Source organism: Cygnus atratus, chromosome 1 (assembly GCF_013377495.2).
Source record: "Cygnus atratus isolate AKBS03 ecotype Queensland, Australia chromosome 1, CAtr_DNAZoo_HiC_assembly, whole genome shotgun sequence".
Taxonomy (NCBI): Eukaryota; Metazoa; Chordata; class Aves; order Anseriformes; family Anatidae; genus Cygnus; species Cygnus atratus.
Genome location: NC_066362.1, coordinates 132,881,686 through 132,896,401, shown reverse-complemented (window position 1 = coordinate 132,896,401; position 14,716 = coordinate 132,881,686). Strand labels below are relative to the sequence as shown.

At 38.0% G+C, this 14,716-nt stretch overlaps 1 non-coding gene across 1 annotated transcript; it reads left to right on the top strand.

Moving 5' to 3' along the window:
- Nucleotides 1–558: 558 nt before the first annotated feature.
- Nucleotides 559–631, top strand: TRNAF-GAA (transfer RNA phenylalanine (anticodon GAA)). The gene has a single exon. It is a non-coding gene; the product is annotated as a tRNA-Phe (tRNA).
- The last annotated feature ends 14,085 nt before the right edge of the window (nt 632–14,716 follow it).

Genomic DNA, 14,716 nt, shown 5'->3' with positions numbered 1-14,716 from the left:
AGCACAACTCTCTCTGGTAGCTCCATGTCTCTCTTGTACTGGGGAGCCCACAGTTAGAAACATTACTCCAGATGTGGCCTCACCAGTGCTGAGAAGAGCAGAAGGATCACCTCTCTTGACCTGCTGGCAGCACTCCTCCTAGCACAGCCCAGGATGCTGTTGGCCTTTGCCTCTGACTCACATCAAACTCGTTATCCCCCAGACCCTTTTTTGCAAGGCTGCTTTCCAGCCTGTACTAGTGCAGAGGGTTGCTCCTCCCCAGGTGTAGGACTCTGCACTTCCCCTTGGTGAATTTCATGAGGTTCCTGACAGCCCGTTTCTGCTGCCTGTTGAGTTTCCTCTGGATAGCAGCATGACCCTCTGGTGTTAAGAGCCACTCCTCCCAGTTCTGTGTCCTCTGCAAACTTGATGACAGTACACTCTACCTCATTGTCCACATCATTAATAAAGATGTTAAACATTTTTATGTTTAACATAAAATGTTAATCTCAAGAAGAGAACGTTAATCTCTCAAGAAAGACATTTCATTTTAAAAGCTTATCAAATTACTCAGGCAGGGCTGAAGTAGCTCAGCTGGGAGAGCATTAGACTGAAGATCTAAAGGTCCCTGGTTCAATCCCGGGCTTCAGCAGTGTTTTGAGAATCATAGAATATCCTGAGTTGGAAGGACCCATAAGGATCATCAAGTCCAACTCCTGGCACCACAAAGGTCTACCCAAAAGTTTAGACCATGTGACTAAGTGCACAGTCCAATCTCTTCTTAAATTCAGACACGCTTGGTGCAGTGACTACTTCACTGGGGAGCCTGTTCCAGTGTGCGACCACTCTCTCGGTGAAGAACCTCTTCCTGTTGTCCAGCCTAAACCTCCCCTGCCTCAGCTTAACACCATTCCCGTGGGTCCTATCACTGGTGATAACGGAGAATAGGTCACCTGCCTCTCCACTCCCCCTCGCGAGGAAGTTGTAGACTGAATCATAACTGTGAATTGTCCAATACGAATTAGGAAGGACTCCTCTAAACAGGTGATGCGATCCATAACCCAGCTGAAGTGCCTACACCAATCCATGCAGCATGAGAAACAAGCAGGAGGAGTTGGAAAACAGTGCAATTAGACAAGTATGATCTAACTGCTGTAACAGAAACATGGTGGGACAAATCACACAGCTGCAACATTGGAATGGAGGGCTATAAGGTTTAACAGGAGAGACAGGCAGGGAAGGAAGGGTGGGGGTGTTGCCTTCTATGTTAAGAAATGAATAGATGGTGAAGAGTTGACTCTGAGAAACAGCCAAGAGCAGGTTGGGAGCCTGTGGGTAAAAATTAAGGACTGGACCAACAAAGGACCAGATATTAGAGAAACCAACCAGAGGAGAAGCATTACTGGTGCATGACCTGGTGCTCAACAATGCGGAGGGGCTCATTAAAGAGGTTATAACTGGAGGAAGCCTGGATTGCAGTGAACCCTGGACGAGTTTGTGATCTCAAGGGAAATGGGCCTGGCTAAGAGCAAAGTCAGGATCCTGAAATTCAGAAGAGCCAGCTTCCAGCTGTTCAAAGAATTAGTGGATGAGATCCCATGGGACACGGTCCTTAGGGACAGAGGATCTGATCGGAATTGGCAACTCTTTAAGGATATTTTCCTTGGAGCACAAGGGCTCTCTATTCCCATATGTAATAAATCAAGCAGGGTAGGCAGGAAACCAAAATGGCTGAACAAGGACATGCTGGTCAAACTCAGGCAAAAGAAGGTAATGCACAGATGGTGGAAACAGGGCCATCTGGCCTGGGAAGAGTACAGAAACGCTGTCCAAATATGTAGAGACAGGATGAAGAAACCCAGGGCACTGACAGTACTAAACTTGGCGAGGGATGCGAAGAATAATGAGAAGGGGTTCTACAGGTACACTGGCCACAAAAGAAAGACTGAGGAGTGTATACTGCTTCTGACAAACAAAGACCAGAGCAACTGGTAGCAATAGATATGGAGAAGTCTGAGGCACTTAACTTCTTTGCCTTGGTCTTCACTGGTGGTCAGGCTTCTCACATCTCTCAGGTTCCCAAACCTCTAGAAAGGGGCTGGGGGAGCAGTGTCCCTCCCACTGTAAGCAAAGAGCAAGTTCAGGACCTCCTGATGCAACTGAACAGCTACAAATCAATGGGCCACAATGACATGCATCCCAGAGTCCTGAGGGAATTGGCTGATATAGTCGCCAAGCCATTCTCCATCACATTTGAAAAATCATGGCAGTCAGGCAAAGTGCCCGGTGACTGAAAAAAGGGAAACATCACTCCCATTTTTAGAAAGGGTAGAACAGAAGACCTGGGGAACTTTTTTTTTTTTTTAAATTTAAATAAAATATTTCTATAAATATGTCTATATTTGTATCGTTCTCTGAGTTACTTTAAAAAAGAATTAAATTCAAGAAGCCGTACACATTTCAGTTCATGGACATTGATCCTGGCACAAGACCTTATGCTATCTTCTGTTGTACTGACATATTCCAGCGGTCAGTGACTCTGGCATCCAAAGAGAATAAAGGGATAAAAGGAAATAGCAAACAACTTTCTGTACCTCATCCATTTAGGACTACAGAAGTACTAAGCACTAATAAGTACTAAGTGCTTGTACGTGAAGTGAAAGAACTGTGAATAATTTCTTTCCTTTGTGTATTGCTTCAATATTCAATGACCATGGATGAAAGAATTTTCTTTCAGTCAAAGGTAAAATAATAATAATAATAATAATAATAATAATAATAAAAAATCCAGGATTTGAAGATTTGTATTTACAAAATTGTGCTATCGACAAAACTGAAACAGGGTAGCATCATCTAATTTATCTAATTTACTTCTTAGTCACTTTGTAGCATGTACAAAAGTAAAAAGCAATTACTATTTTTTCTTTCTTAAATTGGCAGACTGACATAAAAAATGCCGTATACAAAATGACATGCATAAGAAGGAAGAAATTGTTTTTCTTTCCTTTTTTATTCAGAGTCTGATTATCGTACTGTTCCTGAAATACTAAACCCACCATGTCCCCAAAGGCGCCCTCAGCCCTGACTGTCCCACATCAGCCCCCAGGTCTCCCTGACCTGCCCAGGCCCAGGCATTCACTGCCAGCCCTGGTGCCACCAGCCCCTGCCCCTGCAGCATGGCCAGGATCCAGCTCCCCACAGCCTGGCCCTGTCTGGCCATGTCCCCTGCCCAGATGGGCCCACCTGCAGACCCAGCCTCAGCCTGTCCCTGTCCCCAGGGAAGTGCCTGAGGCATGCTCTGAGGGCTCCTGAGCACCCATGGGTAGCCCAGAGGTGCCCTGACAAAGTCTTAAAGATATTTGGAAGATGGAAATTTGTCTGGGCAAAGCTGCTATCACTTTATCCTCTAAAATCCCTTTGGCCTTCAAAGAATCATTGTACGGGGTGATGTCTAAGGATATTTTCAGGTTGTTTTTATGCCACACAGGCATCTCCAAGAAAGGGTGTTGGGAAGCATCATCTCAGAAGGCATGCAGCACCTCAGCAGGCATTTCCACTTCTTTTATAGAAGTTGAAAAGGAATTCAAATGCTTCTCTGTATTTTACTGAATTGCTTTATGCCTCTAGGTCATGGCAGTAAGGCTGTGCCAGATTCTGATGCACTAATTATGCTGCTTTTGAGACTGTTTACTGTTGGATAATGGTGCTCCAGGCAGAAAAGACCGTGAAGTAGTCTATTCTACTTGGATAATAGATTAAGTATGTCAGAACTGTTACTTCTACTTCCAGTTTTTGAAAAATTATTCTCTAGGAGAGATGTGGTGGTTAAAAATTATGCTGGAGGGGTAGCACATAGGTCCTAGTGCACTGAACGACTGTCTCAGGAGCTTTATTCTTCCATTTGATTTGTGCAGCTGTGCCAGGGATGAGTTTACAAATATTTATGCCTGAGGCAGAGAGGAAGCATTGAAAGTAAAAGAGAAAGGAGGTGTTGAGGTATTGGCAGGGGAAATTGAATTTTTTGTGTGTGTGTTTTTGTTTGTTTATTTTCAGTGAATTGGTAGAGTGCAAAAAGTGTAAATTGGTAGTAATGCAAGTGAGACATAAATCTGATAAACAGAAGTGGTCCTCTTCCACTGGATCAATCTCTTTCAATTTCATCTTCCTTTTGGTCGGAGCTATAAAAGCTAAACTGCATTACTGTGTAACATGAATTCAAGACAAAAGAGAGTTGAAAAGAAAAATATTCTTCCTTGCTTCCAAAGGAAAGGGACAAACAGAACAAACAGCCACTCACAGGGATGTTTGACTTTGTATGTATAGCTTGTTTGAAAAAATAATAGAAATACTCATTATGTATCTTCTGTGAAAGTAACTGAGGATATTTCTTTTAAAGTAAAAGATAAATAACTGATAACAGCTAATATGATATTAGTTAATTAGTGCTCGAGACCAAAGATGAGAACTTTATGGTTCAGTTTAGCTAGTGGTCCTGAGGCAATTTTGTTGTTAGTAACATGGTTAGTATCGTGATTTCTGTTACTATCTTAGTGAACTTGCAAAATTACTTGCAATTATTTTCAAATTTAAGGTTTCTTTCTGTTCAGGAGAGGAAACATGCTCACAGAATTATGAGAATCATAAATTGTAATGCTATAATCTTACACTAGAAATTCATCTGAGTTCTTAAAGTTGTATCTAATAATTAACAATTGTAAACTCAGTTGCCACTGAAAATTAATGAAGCAATACTTTGCTCTTTTTGTTATTTCTTAAGAACTAACATTGCAATGCCTAAATTTTGGAAACATACATTTGGCATTTAATAAAAGTTACTAGGCTATTGCAATTTCTCTTATTTATTTATTTATTATTTAATTGAAAAAAAAAAATCTGGCTCTATACTCTTCTCAGCAGAAGATAGAAGCAAGAAAACGTCATTTAGAAATGCTCAACAGCAAGTCTTGGCTTATTTATCATTTCCAGAACATAAAATATACAATGGAAAGTTTTTCTTGTGCTGAGCCAGGAGAGTAGAACGTGTCTCACTAAATTTTTCTATGTATTTCCATATTCTTATCTATCTTGGCTTCACCCAGAGGTGCAAGATGACACAAATTCTCTAGTTCAGTTAGGATCTACTGAAAGATGTTATTCTTTCCCAATACCAAGATTTCAGTATGATAGAAGATATTTTATTGTCACTGCCCATGTAATTGTTGTCCAAAATATGCCTTTATTTCTTCATTACTGAAATAAAAATACAGGGAATTCCTTAAACATTAAAAAATGTCCTTAACTTGAACAAAGATTACAAGAAATTACAATAAAAACAATATTTCTGCATAGCAAAATAGTTTCCATATATTACTCAGCCGCTATCAGAGTACTTTGCAAGTCTGATGTACAAAGATATTAACCACAGCACGTTCACAAAATCAACAGTATTGTCACTCTATACATGCTGGAGTAAGAACCGAAAAAACACACTGGAAAGACAGCAACAATCCTCAGTTCTTATGTTAGCATATACACTCACAATTGATCCCTGCATGATGTTTACCTGAGTCATATATATTTTGAATGGCACACGCTGAAGTTTTCCAAAACACATGAGAATTTCCCATATTGTATGCATTTTACTGTCATCTTTCTAAGTGTTGCCTACTGCATATCATTCCCTTCCTTAATAGTTCTGCAGAATCTCTCTTCATATTTAGATTTTTACACAAAAGATTGTTCAACAGTCATCTCACTTCAAAATTTCAGTTACATGCAAAATTATGGGTAACAATTTAGTGAAAAAATACAGTTCTGCATACAATTTGCAAATTACCTTAATTAGTAATCCCTCACATTGTCATCTTTACCAAGGTTTGGGGTTTTGTTTCCTTTTTTTTGTTTGTGTTCACTCTTCTCTTTTTTTTTTTTTTCATAAATTACATTTATGTTTGTAAAAATTTACTCCCAAATGATTATAGGTTATACTATGCTGGCCTACTGAAACATAATTCAAACATGAACATATGACTGGACATGGTGGTCCCTTTTTATACAGCCAAAAAATTATTACACAGAATCACACAGAATCATCTATCGGATATATAATTCAAAAAAATTAATTGAAATTATCTTTTGACATTAATTATTTGAAAAATATTTTACCAATAATTGTAATAAATCTTCAGCAGAAATTAGCTTTTGACCTGAAATGTGAATGAAGAGGATACCATTTTTCTTTATGTCGTAAATTTAAAAATAAAAAATAAAAATTAATACATAGATATATTTTTAGAAAAATCTGCTCCTTAACAACCTAGTAAAAAAAAAAAAAAATGGAAAAATACTTTATGTTTAAGTAGCTTGAAAACAAATTCACACAGAGGATTTATTTATTTATTTATTTATTTTTGGTATAAACTTATATACTTCATTAGGTTGTTCATCTGTCTCTGCCTTCCTAGAGATACTGAGTAGCCCACTGCCTGTGCTTGAATACAATTGAAAATGTATTGTAAATGTATTCTAATTGCACTGAAAGCATGATTTAAGCTGAAGGACATGAGAAATTAATTCAGATACAATGCTGGGAACTATTTGTTCTTGCCTTAAATGTCTTCATACATGCACAATTAATTTTGACTATTCATTTGCCATTGTGTATCACGTGCAACAATAAGGATGAAGGGAAAAGAAAAAAAAAAGTATTTTATTAAATAACCAGAAAATGTTACTTTGAATAAAACCAAACTATCTCAAACTGTGACATGGCTCTAAGGTCTACTTTAAAATGGATTTTAAATTATCAGCTAGTAGTCACTACTCAAATTGAGATGATAGCGCTGATATAACGCCCAGTACAAGCTAATACATGGTATCAGTTGGAAGGATCAGATTGATTAGGAAGGAGAAAATTCTGTTAAGATACACATACTTCTTGATCATTAGCAGTGAAGAAAAAGAAAGTACAGATAAAACACAACTGAATTTAATGAGATTTTTGGTGTATATATTCAATTTTGGCACCCATTTCAGTGTTACCATTTTTTTTTAAAGTATTGTCATGTCATTTGTAAATCTCTTACTGCAAGGTGTATTTTTAGGGCCAGCACCCCAAAACCTAGAGATATTAAAGCAGGCGCTCCCATTCAGAATGCACGTTTTTGAAGGCAGTTTTAAGACTTTTTGGCAGCTGCATCTGCTTTTGTACAGTGTTGGAGATGAGTAGCAAAAAGGACTAGGTTTCTGTAGTGGCTTAACCCGGCCGGCAGCTAAGCACCACAGAGCCATTCGCTCACACTCAACCACCCCAACCCCAACCACTCACTCCATGGGATGGGGGAGAGAATCAGAAAAAATAAAATAAAATGAAAGCTTGTGGGTTGAGATAGAGACAGTTTGTTATGATAGAAAATGTAGGAAAATAATAATAATAATGATAATAGTACTACTAATAATAATGTGTACAAACAAGAGATGCACAATGCAATTGCTCACTACCCACTGACCAATGCCCAGCCTATCCCTAAGCCCCCCACCCCGTCCAGCCCCCCATATTAATTGCTCAGCGTGACGCCATATGGTATGGAATACCCCTTTGGCCAGTTGGGGTCAGCTGTCCTGGGTCTGTCCCCTCCCAGCTCCCGCTGCACCCCTAGCCTGCTCGCTGGCAGGGCAGCGTGAGAAGCTGAAAAGTCCTTGGCTTAGTTTAAGCACTGCTCTGCAACAATTAAAACATTAGCATGTTATCAATATTATTCTCATCCTAAATCCCAAACACAACATCATACCAGCAAGTAGGAGGAAAATTAACTCCATCCTAGCCAAAACCAGGACAGTCTCTCTTATTTTTACTTTTCTGTGTGCATTTTATTTATCCACATCAGTGTTCTGGATGGGGTTCCCATGAATTTACTTTGTCATATAGAATCATAGGATGGTTTGGGTTGGAAGAGAACATAAAGATCATCTAACTACAACCCCTCTGCCATGGGCAGGGACACCTCCCACTGGACCAGGTTGCCCAAAGCCCCATCCAGCCTGGCCTTGAACACTTCCAGGGGTGGGACATCCACAGTTTCTCTGGACAACAGCTTCTCTGGGCATGTAGTTTAAGCTCCTTTCCCACTTTCTGCTTCCATACAGCTTTTATTTGATTCTTGAAGGACAATGAAATAAAGAATAGAAAAAGACCATGTAAGCATCCTGAGCTTTGCCTGCTGTAGCATGGAACTGATTTTGAAAAGGGCACTTCTGAGTAGGTGGGTAGTTAGAACTGAATTCTATTTTCCAGAATTTCCATCCAGACAAATTTGCACAGAAGAAAACTCTGATCCTGCTCATAGCATCTATAAACAAATGCAAAAGTTTTTGAAAGACTTAGATGAGGAAATGAGAGAAAAAAACTATGCACAAACTAAGTTAATTGGGAATACAGTAGAGAAGTCATTTGTGCTCTGTAGACGTGTATTCTTTCAGATCAGGTGGCAGCCTAGGTCTTGGCTTTTGTGTGTTACACATCAGGCAGGCTGCAATTATTAGAAAGCTGGCTGGATTCCTCCCTCAAAGAACTCCTAAATGAAGATCCTTCAAAGACGCTTCACTGAAAAACACCTTCAAGAGCCGGTTTCTGAACAAACCCTTCATCTTCCAGTTCTCAGGCTGTCCTTGCCTGCCTGCTGGGTGGCTCTGGTGACCAGCCTTCTGTCTGAACACTTCTATAGGTTCACACAGATTCAGTCTTTTTAGACATTGCATCCATCTGAACATATATACATGTCACACAACCTTCTGAATAGGATAAATTTTGTTAAACATTGGCTGTTGATTCAGACTAAATATGAAGGTAATTAACCACTTTGGGATGCTAGTGAGTTTGAGGTGAGAGATTCCCAGCCTCTTTCTCTTAAACACACCACAACAGTAGGAGACATGTCCTTGCTTCCTGAAGAATTTATATCAGTGTGCTGGAGAGCATGTAAGTAAAAACAGGTGGTATGAAAAGGCAGGAAGAGGCTTAACAAAGTCTTTGCAGGCCTGAATCTTGCTGTAGTATTAGGTGTTTCTCTGAACCCCTCCAGTAAAGGCCAAACTCTGTTATTAGTCATATCAAAGGTATATGATGCCAGCATAATCATGGTCACATGATACTTCATGTAGATAAGATACTTCATGTACTTTTCTTGGATTTCTTTTGCCTTCACCCCTCACATTTGTTTCTGTTTCTGAACTGTTTTGCCATGTATCACTCTTGTTTTTCTGTATTTTTAACCAAGTAATAAATCTCTTTTTATAGGGGTGGTGGGAAATCCTGTATGGCCACGGTTTTTTTTCTTTTTTTTTTTTTCTTTTATATGTGTATTATTTGCAGTTATATGGTTTGTTTGTTTACATTTTTATTTTCCTGTGTGTTATTTACTTCTTGGTCTATATCTGTTGCTTTGCTATATCTTAACCAGCAGATGTTATGTGGTCCATTTCCTTGGTGGTAACATGTGGGTGTATTCAATACTTGTTTTCCACACATGCTATAGATGTGGGAAAATGTGGGTTGTCCCTGGGAAGAAATGGAGCTAGAAGCATAAGAACCATTACCGGTCCATGTCTGTAGGGGAGAATGGGCATGTAAAAGTCATGAAGAAAGCTCTTTCAGAATTTGTCTCTTGGGGCTTGAGAAGCTTGATTATGTCTTGTCTCTCTGTTAGAGAAAAGGAGACCTGAGAAAACAAACAAAACTTTTCTCCTGTGTAAATTCTAAGAAAATAACATTTCCACTGGGGATGGCAGAGGGAAAACATCGAAGCAAATGAAAGCAATGTCTTTGTGGCTAGGAAAACTACTTAACACTTGCAGTGAAATCTGTTTAGGATAGCTAATGTTTAGAATAACTAATTTTCTAACCATGCAGGAATAAGTTTTGTTTATGAGGCTGAGCTGATACTGCAATCTGGAGTTTTGTGTGTGGCTTGAACCAGGATGTGTCACAGTCATTGACCAGCAGACCAAAATGATTCAAGAAACCATAGTCCCAACTGCAAACCATGTGGAGTGGATCTCTACCATTTTAACATAGATTATTCAAAATACGGATATCAGACTCCCCCTTGGAGTCAGCCAACAATTTATTTTGATGCTGTGTGAGCTCAGGGCCCCATCAAAGCTGTTTGTGATCCTGGTTTTTCAGGAACTGTGGCACAATGAGGGTCATGATGGTTATATTGTGCTATCCACAGTGAAGGTTTCACACAAGATTCACAGAAAATTATGTCTCTATGGGAAAGGAGGTCCCAGCCTATCCATGTCTGAAGACCTTTGAGCTGCTGAAAACAGTCTTTACAAGTTTAACTGCAGTGAGGATTTATGACATCCATAAATCTGCAAAAGAAGCCATCTCTGAGAGGGCATTGCCTTTCTTTATTACTTGATGCATTGCAACACCAGTTTTGTGAGAAGCAGATGAACTGTAAACATGATGTGTGTTAGAAAGGGCTGTAGGCACAGAGGATTATCACAGTCTATTAAGATTCTATAAATTGTCCTTTAATTGGTTGTCATGTTTCTTATGCCATTAAGTTTCTCACTATAGGCAAAAGTTTCCCCTTTTTGTGATTAGAAAGTCTGGTTCTAATGGGGATGTGCTCTACTCATATTTTGTTGCACACATAAAACAATCTTCTGTCAAATCTGCTATTGACCCTGCTTTTTTATTATTATTATTAGTATTATTATTATTATTATTATGTGAAACATGCTGGTTTGCAATGTGGGGACAAGAGAAAAAAATAAAAACCAAAATGATAAACAAATGCTGTGACCGTTGGCGGACTTTTGCCACTTATCACAATATGAAAAGGTTGGTTTCTGGCTGGATAACTCTGAAATCTGACTTACATATTAACAGCTGGGAGTCAAGGTAGGCAGTCTCTTTTGGACCAGACTCCAGTGACTCTTATTGTAAAGCACTTTTGTCTGCAGGGAATAGAGAGCTACATGAACTCATGAATGATCGGTCACATTCTCTTACTGGATTTGATTACTATCCAAACTGTTTTTGATAAAATGATTTAATTCTTCACTTCATTGTGCTTTGATTATACTAGTCAATATAGCCAGTGATAGCTGCAGTCATTGAATATAAAAGGGCTGTAGTGAGGTATACCATTTATGATACTTTTCTTCCATTTGTCTCATCAGTCCTGTGTGTTGCAGAGGTAAAACATCTCTCCGGTACTTTGTGGTCTGTGTTGATGAAAGCCATGCTTTATGGGCTTATGACTCCTTATGTCCATATTGTTCAAGGTTGCAATATGCTACATTCTTACGTCTAATGACAAGTATAATTCTGAAAATTGTAAGATGAGCTTTTCTGACAAACATACTTAACCTGACCAACATCTCAAAATGACCTCTCTGATGCCGCTCTTGCAAGAGTTGTCACTCCAATAGGCTTGACTACTGTTGATCTCTTGTAGGTCTGTGTATAGTTTTATTAGCAGTAACTCAAGTGCTAGAGTCAAATCTCCCATTATCAGCCATCTGGAACATACGGTGTTTTTTTAGTCACTTAGTCAAAACTGCCCAAATTGTACTCACTTTCCTTAGAGGTGAAGTTAAAGTAAACTAGCATGTAGAGAGTGCACTGTAACAATTTACAAGGCCACCTGCAGGGTGGAAAACTAATTTTAACTGCTTGTAATCCACTTTTAGTACACATATGCCTCCTTCCCCAAAGTAATGAAAAACCTTGTTATGGATCTTTCTGAACAGCCTCTTTAAATAACAATGGCATATACCAAATTAAATTTGAGCAGAACAGCTCATTTGTTGGGACTGAATTGTCTGATGACTAATGCGCATATGGCAGTCATAGATGAGCTTGACCGCTTTGGCTTTTCTGTCCTCGTCACAGATGTATGCTTTCAATCCTAAACACATGGAGCTTAGCAGAGCATTAAGCCATATATCATCTAGAAAGTATTAAAATTAAAAGAATTGAGGATGGATAAAATGGTTTGTAATTTATTTTGGAAAATGAGTCATTTAGAAAAGGTTTTTTCAAAGGACAAAGTGTAGCTGCACAGGAGATAAAGGGTGTAATTTCAGATTGGTAGAAATTATCATGCACAAATTTTATTTTTTTCATCAAAACTCTTATATGTACATTTTAATATTGTGTCTATTAAAATTTATTTCAGAACATATTGATAAAGCTCTAGGATGTGAATGCAAAGTAAGAAAATGTACCAGACTGATGTGTGCTTATTCAGAATGTGAGTATAATTGTTTTGATTTTAGATGAACAGTCATCTTTCCTATCTCTTTTTAAGTGTTGGAAGGTTTGTGCTAATCAAAAGATAATAATATCTGATTACCCACTAACTCCTTTTTAAGTATGAGTGTTATATTAACTTATTGTCTTTCTGCTCATATCCCTCAATTTGACTATTATCATGTTATCTTAAATTTTAGACAATTTCCTGTCAGACAAAAATGGCCACATGTTTCTGTTACACTGTGTATATTGACAGTCATCTCGTATGTCCATATCTGTAACAGAATTATCAGTTTTAATCACATTGTAAGATTTCCTACACATTCTTTGAACTGCACCAATAGCAAATACAAAAATTAAAATGAGAGAATTTTTGAAAAAACGTGAAAAATAATAACCCTTTCTGAAACAGTTTCCAGTTTTTCAGGTATTCACAGTTTTATGATTTTTTTGTTATCCAACTGCTATTTTTGTCATAGAATAATACAAACCTCCCTAGAAGCAGTGCCAGGATCTCTGACTTAGAAAGCAAAAGGGATAAGCAAAAGATTTAAGGTAAGGAGAGGGCTGCCAGAACACAAAATAAACAGAAATTTTTACTCTAATCTTTTTACTTTTTCATAAAAGTTGTCAATCTTCCCACGCTTCTCAAGAGGGGAAGGTGTCGAGAGCTAATAAGGAGACTGTCAGGACAAACTAGATTTTTTTTTTTTTTTAATGCTAAGATCCTTGCTTGGAAATATTAATGTAAAGCATGGAAAAGTATTTTACTTTCTGGGTGAGATTCAGAGACAATATAGATTTTCCAATCTGGCCTCCAAAAAGTTTCAGAAAATTTCGATAGGTTACACATCATATCTGCTAGGCTTATACAGAGGACCTAGACATCCAAGGGAATCAAGATAGCACTAGTTATCAATATTTAAAGAATATAATTCTATTCTATTTCTGGCTTATTCATCTGTCAGCCATAGCTTTCTCTTCCTTAAAAAATTTTAAAAAAGATTAAAAATTACTGTTCTGTTCTTGTTTCTCCAGATTGTTTTCTTCTAACAGTCATTAATTCACAGGTATGCCAACAGTTAATTCAAACCTACATCCACCATCTGCACCATCCCTCTTCCCAGCTTTCTGCCTCCACCTCAGCTTTGTGTTTTTTTTCCTAGTGCATTGTTTCTGAGTATTAGGAACTACTCTACTAGTACAGTGGTTTCAAAACCTGGTGCTAAAAGGCTCTAAATCCTTTCACTGCATTGTCTTCTTTCCTGTAGCTTTCAGCCTGCTCAGAATTCCTCTTCCTAAGGAACCTTATCAACTCTCATAACCTAAACCAACTGTGATATTCCTTCCAACTCACAGAATTGGAAAGGATTTGTAGAGCTTTACTCTGATACTGAAAGATATGTGTTCAGTTCAGCTACTAACACACACCAAAGAACAAAGAAAAAAAAAAACTGTCTGGGCTTTATGGCTGCTGTATTGGAAAGCACTGTTTTTAATAGAAACCAGGGAATAAGATGACTCTCTGAACCAGTGTGCACAGGAGAATGTGCTTGTGAAGGAAACCTCTGTTTCGAAGTGATATGCTAGATAACAGAATATTTGCATTTAAATGTAGAGGAACTTCAATTCATTAAGTGGGAAGGGATCAATTTACATATCTACAAATACAATATTCTTTTACCCATGTATCAGATGGTTAGTTTTGTCTTAGCGAAGAATGTTTATTTCTGTATCTCTCTATAATAAAAATTGGGAAGATAAATAAAGTCTGTTGTATAAATACTAAACATTTTGTGGAAACGAGCAATACCTAATCTCATGCAGTGTGCAGAGCAAATTACTTTTTTTTTTTTTTTTTTTTTTTTTACAGTATACAATGCTTAAAACCACCTGGGCTTTCTTCCAAAAGTACCAGCAGTATTGGAATTGCACTAGACCCAGCTTGAAGCTGAACTTAAGGTTGAATTCCATCATACAGAAATTGCTTTGAAAACAGAAAACTATAGGTTACAACAACGAAGAGCAATACAAAACCTTGTGTTAGTTTCTTATCCTTGTGCTATTGCTTTGCAGCTGTAACAAAGGACAAGTCTAATTTTCTGTTCTTTGTGAAGCGTGACTTTGGACTTCAGTAAAGTTATAACTTCTTCACACCAATCCAAGGAAGAAAACTAACATCAGACTTCAGTTTAAAGTCACTGGAAGAAAATTAAGTGCAAAATGGCATGTATTGCATATGACACATCTGCAGTGTTTGGGGTTATAATCAGGGACTCACTGCAGCTTAGAATAAGCATTACTACTGAGACATCAATATTCAACTGAAATATCATGAATGCAGTATCTGAGTCTCTGTATATATTCAGATTTCCTTAGTGTTTGCTTTGATGTTCAGCTCTTTTTAGGGACAACTTAGCTCCAAGATCAATAATTATTCTTCAGGTATAATTAATGGTTAGCCTT